The 6,000-nt window shown below is 41.5% G+C and overlaps 1 protein-coding gene across 5 annotated transcripts in view; it reads left to right on the top strand.

The window, feature by feature from the left end:
• The window catches only part of ZCCHC2 (zinc finger CCHC-type containing 2), a gene marked incomplete at its 5' end in the record, with an annotated part of 70,585 nt that overhangs the window by 2,476 nt on the left and 62,109 nt on the right, over nucleotides 1–6,000 (top strand).

The following is a 6,000-nucleotide window of genomic DNA, read 5'->3' as shown; positions in this document are numbered from 1 at the left end:
GGGCGCCCGCGCGCGTCGCCCACGTGCCTGGCGCGCCGGCCCCGCCCCCGAGCCCCGGGCCTCTGCAGGGGGAGGCGGGGGCGCAGGGCTGACGTTGGAGAGTTAGACCGCCGGTGTCGCGAACCACGTGGGCCGTGTGCTCGGACCGCTCGCTCGAAGGTAGCTCTGGGAAAGGGGAAACTGGCGCGGCAGCGTTTCATTGCCCCGGAAGTAACCTTTCAGGCTCGAGTGTGCAACTTTGTAATTGCTTAGAAGTCTTGCTTTTTGTTAATACTGTCTTAAGTGACAGTCTTCGGTGCCCTAAACAGCATAGTTTTATCCTTACTGAATGGGAAATGTAAAACGAATTTCCTTTTCAGTGAGAGTATACTAGCCCTAAATAGTGTTCCTGCTCTCCCAAGACTTGCATCCAGTACTTAATGTGAATCAACTTCTTTTTAAAGAGAGGACTTTTTGTTTCTTTGATTTTTTTTAGGATTTTGCCATGGAAGGCAGGGAACAGAGGGACAGTGAGAGGAAAAGTCAGAAATCACCCCCTGGCGGGAAAGGCCATGCCACTGTCCCTTCTCCATTCTCATCTCAGCCCCTGCCTGATTTTCAAGCCATCAGACTTGGACTCCCAAGCCCTGGTCAACCATGTCTATCGCCTTAACCACCACAGCAGATGCTGGCTCCTATAAAAAAAAAAATTTAATTTACATTTATATGTAGGACTTGTGTTTCAATGCCAGTTTTATATTAATTATATACTTTGAAGTTGATCAGGCTCAGCAGCTGTTAGTGACCATGGTTGCGGTATTGATAGTTGCAATGAAAGGCCCTCAAATGACCATTTGAATGTACTTTATGAGGTCATAGAAAAATGAGGAAAATTTAACAAGGGTGTTGTTTTATTCTTAAACGTTTTCAGTGTGATTTGAATTTTTGTAGTAAATATATTTGATTATAACTTATACGTTGGCATTATTTTAGGAGGCTGCACATAGCCTCATAGTCCTCGCAACTAAAGTGGACTGAGTGTTTTGCATAAAATTCAACAAGTAAACCACTGAGCAGTAGTGACAGTTACTCATTAATGGTGTCTTAGAAAATGTGTATGATTGACATAGTTTTGTGTTATAAAGTGACAGACCGCATACTACAGTGTAATTGAAAACACCCTGTCTTAAGATGGGTTTGCTCATGGTATTAGACAAATCATTGTGTTAGCAGCCAAACAAGTAACTATTTCAAAAGATGTAAATTTTGTTCCTGCTTCATTGAAAAGACAGGAAGGAAGACAGGCAAGGCTTCTATTGGTTCTTGGAAAAGTCTTGACACATTTTTACATAAAAAAAAAAATAGAACAGAAAAATATGTAATGACTTTTTGGAAGACTCAAACTTTGGAGTGCTTAAAGATAACAGTAAGATGTAAGTGGCATGAAGTGGATACGCCATCATAAGTAGTTGTTAGTGGTTAATGCTCTTGGTCTGCCTGCTCTATTTTTTTTTTTTTTTAAGAGAGGTTTTTGCTATAGGGTGTGTGCGCTTGCCTACTAGCCCTAAATAGTGTTCCTGCTCTCCCAAGACTTGCATCCAGTACTTAATGTGAATCAACTTCTTTTTAAAGAGAGGACTTTTTGTTTCTTTGATTTTTTTTAGGATTTTGCCATGGAAGGCAGGGAACAGAGGGACAGTGAGAGGAAAAGTCAGAAATCACCCCCTGGCGGGAAAGGCCATGCCACTGTCCCTTCTCCATTCTCATCTCAGCCCCTGCCTGATTTTCAAGCCATCAGACTTGGACTCCCAAGCCCTGGTCAACCATGTCTATCGCCTTAACCACCACAGCAGATGCTGGCTCCTATAAAAAAAAAAAATTTAATTTACATTTATATGCAGGACTTGTGTTTCAATGCCAGTTTTATATTAATTATATACTTTGAAGTTGATCAGGCTCAGCAGCTGTTAGTGACCATGGTTGCGGTATTGATAGTTGCAATGAAAGGCCCTCAAATGACCATTTGAATGTACTTTATGAGGTCATAGAAAAATGAGGAAAATTTAACAAGGGTGTTGTTTTATTCTTAAACGTTTTCAGTGTGATTTGAATTTTTGTAGTAAATATATTTGATTATAACTTATACGTTGGCATTATTTTAGGAGGCTGCACATAGCCTCATAGTCCTCGCAACTAAAGTGGACTGAGTGTTTTGCATAAAATTCAACAAGTAAACCACTGAGCAGTAGTGACAGTTACTCATTAATGGTGTCTTAGAAAATGTGTATGATTGACATAGTTTTGTGTTATAAAGTGACAGACCGCATACTACAGTGTAATTGAAAACACCCTGTCTTAAGATGGGTTTGCTCATGGTATTAGACAAATCATTGTGTTAGCAGCCAAACAAGTAACTATTTCAAAAGATGTAAATTTTGTTCCTGCTTCATTGAAAAGACAGGAAGGAAGACAGGCAAGGCTTCTATTGGTTCTTGGAAAAGTCTTGACACATTTTTACATAAAAAAAAAAATAGAACAGAAAAATATGTAATGACTTTTTGGAAGACTCAAACTTTGGAGTGCTTAAAGATAACAGTAAGATGTAAGTGGCATGAAGTGGATACGCCATCATAAGTAGTTGTTAGTGGTTAATGCTCTTGGTCTGCCTGCTCTATTTTTTTTTTTTTTTAAGAGAGGTTTTTGCTATAGGGTGTGTGCGCTTGCCAGAAAGACAGAGAGACAGAAAACGAGACATCATCCCCTGAGGGGGGATGGCCACGCCACAATCCCTTCTCCTCCATTCTCCTCTTGGGATCTTGGGCACACACCCAGCGTGAGTTTAAGCCACGGATCTGGGACTTGAACCACGGTCGACTACATGGGAATCCAGCGACATAGCCATTACGCTAACTGCTGTTCCCAACACCCCCTCCTGCTCTTTATCTGCAGGGGAAACAGTCCAAGACCCCCAGTGGATACCTAAAACTGCTGTTAGTACTGAATCCTTTATATAACTTTCTTTTTTTAACCTCTAATTGTCAGAGGGTCCTTGTGTTTGCTGGAGAGAGAGAGCGAGCGCCGCCCAGAGGGGCATGAGCACATTGCAATCCTTTTTCCTCAGTTTCTCTATCCTGTTGGGATTTGGGGCATGCACTGCAGCACAGGTCCAGTTCCCTATACCCTTTCTTTTTCTTTTTTAAAAAGTTACTTTATGAGCCACTGATAGTGACAGCACTCCCTCTGTAAGATCATGATACCACAGCACATCCCTAGGCTTCAGCCATCACTGAGTGGTGGGTACACATGTACCTACCTGGCCCACTGAGGGACACTCCGTACTGAGCTTGAACCAAGAACCTTCCCATATAGGATTGTCTACACAGTGTTAATGTTGCATTCTGTTGCACCCTGTCGGATCCCCTCTGTACTGTGTTTTCTGATCTAGCTGTTAGCAAGAGGGTAACATATTATTACATACATGGTGTATAGTACATGCTTAGTATCGAGTACATTATCATTTTTTTAAAAAAGTAAGCCCAGCATGTTCTTTTTTCAAGCCAGTGGGGCTGGGATTTGATCTGTAATTGGACATGTGGGGATCCAGTTCCCAGTGCAGAGTTCTTATACTACATGCTTAGTATTTCAGTTAACGTGTACAGCACACACACTGCGCATACATGCAGTTAGCAGGTAGGTAACATTCACAGTGAGTCCACTGGACAAATGGATGATTCACTTTCTGGGTGACTCAATGCCACTCAGAACAGCATGCCATTTAAAATGTAAGAAATTGTTGATTCCTAGAATTTTCCATTTAATATTTTGGACGACGGTTGACCAAGAGTAACCGAAGAGAGTGAAACAGTGAGATAAGAGAGGACTACTATAGTATTAATATTTGAATGAAAAATAAAAACATAGATTTCTTTTTTTAATTGTTGTAAGAAAAATGTAGATTTCAATAGTACGTTATATAATATATTCAACTCACTTATCTTTTATATGTTTTTTAATTGCCAGAGGGCATGTGTACTCACCAGAGAGAGGGAGAGAGACAGACAGACAGGGAGACAGCACCCCTTAGTAGAACATGATCATTTTGCAATACCTTCTCTTCCATCTCCGTCCTGTTATAATTTGGGGCATGCATGCTTATACACCTGAGTGTCTTTCAAGTTGCTGGGGCTAGGGCTTAAATCATAGTCAGGTTCTGGTTCCCTTACTCCCTGTAGGTTATGGAGCCAGCCTTGCCACTTTATAGCCTTTTTTTTTTAAACAAAAGAAACAAACAAAGGCAAAACTACCAGAGGACTTGCACGCTCACTAGAGAGAGAGAAGGCACCCTCTCTGTAATAGAGTGTGGTCACATCACAATCCCTTTCCTCCGTTTCTCCTTCCCATCAGAATTTTGGGTCTGTGTGCACATGCATCCAGCATGGTTGTCCCACCCCCCCCAGCCCCCAGCGCTGGAATTTGATCTGCAGTTGCACCTGTGGCATTGAGATCTGGTTCCCAATGCACGGTGCTTAACCACGATGTACAGGGCCTCCCCCCTCAACTCACTTTTCAATAAAGATAGTATATTGGTAGTGAAGGCCTGAAAAAGCAAGCTCTTTTCAAATAATTTTAACTTCAGTGTTGATACTAAGTTAACTTAGATGTAGCTACAGATATGCATATGTATTTTTCTCTGCTCTCTTCTTTGATTTTCTTTGTGGAGAGAGGACAGGAGTATATTATAGAGGCTGTTAAAAGGCCTTGAAGAGTGATAGCTGTGTTTTGGGACCCAAACAGTAATACAGCGGTAAAATGTGAAGCTGTGAGACTGACCACATGGGAATATGCCAGGTTCATGTCTGTAGACACACACGTGTGTGCCCATGATCCAGTGCTGTCTGAGACTGGAGGCATATCACAGCATCACACCCTTAGGGGTACTCTCTCTCTCATATAAGAAATTTATTCTTAAGGTTTTTGCTGTAGGGTGTGTGTGCTTGCCAGAGAGAGGCAATGTGAGGGAAAGTGAAAAATTAACCCTCAGAAGGCATGGCCACACTGCAGGTCCTTCTCCATTCTCCTCTTGGGCTTTTGGGCACACACACGCGCGCACCTGGCATGATTTCCAAGCCGCCATGTCTGAGACTCAAACCATGGTCAGCCATATGGGAATCCAGCGTCTTAACTACTATGCCACCTGCTGGACTTAATATGAGAAGTTTTTTTTTTGAAGAGTAGTAGCTAATTTTAGAAGAACACTAGACTTAAAGGCTTAAATTCCACCACTGTGATATGAATCAGACCACTTAAATCTGTGAGCCTCAGCATAATAACTTCCTTTTGAGGTTGTGATTGAATTAGTAATATAAGATACAAAGTAATTCACATACTGTTTTGAACATAACTTCTGTTGAGAGTAGTGATCACTTTGTATAACCTCTGGATTGTTTTCAGAAATGCCTCCCCCATGATGAAACAGTCTGTATATTCTCTGTTACTATCTCTGTCACTAGATGGATATTCAAGAAGTTTGAGTAATTGAAAAGGTAGTATCAAGACACATTTATTTGGGCAAGTTATTTTAATTTTGTTAGTACTTACCATTGTAAAGATCTGATATGCTACAGGTAGAATAAACTCAAAGATACTAACTGTCAAGATTACAAGTCATTGAAATACACATCCTCCCCACATTCTATTTGGGGACAAGAATGGAGAAAATACATTTTAAAAAATATGTTTTACTACAGCACGTTTGTACTCACGCAAGAGAGACAGAAACAAAGTGAAAAGGCGTCCCTCTGGGGGAGTGGTTGCATTTCAAACCCTCGTCCATTTTTTCCTCCTTCGGGATTCCAGGCACGCACATTCATGTGCTCAGCTTGTTTCTCAAGCCATGGGTCCAGGCCTCGAGCTGTGCAGTCAGCCATGTGGGTGCACCAGCCGCGGATGGCCCGAAGAGAGTATATGTTTTGAATTTGAATTCTCATTCCCTTGCAACTAGAATCTACTTAAATTTGTATG

This window comes from Tupaia chinensis, unplaced genomic scaffold, assembly GCF_000334495.1.
Source record: "Tupaia chinensis unplaced genomic scaffold, TupChi_1.0 Scaffold000065_1, whole genome shotgun sequence".
NCBI classification, from domain to species: Eukaryota; Metazoa; Chordata; class Mammalia; order Scandentia; family Tupaiidae; genus Tupaia; species Tupaia belangeri.
This window is presented reverse-complemented; position numbering and strand designations above follow the sequence as displayed.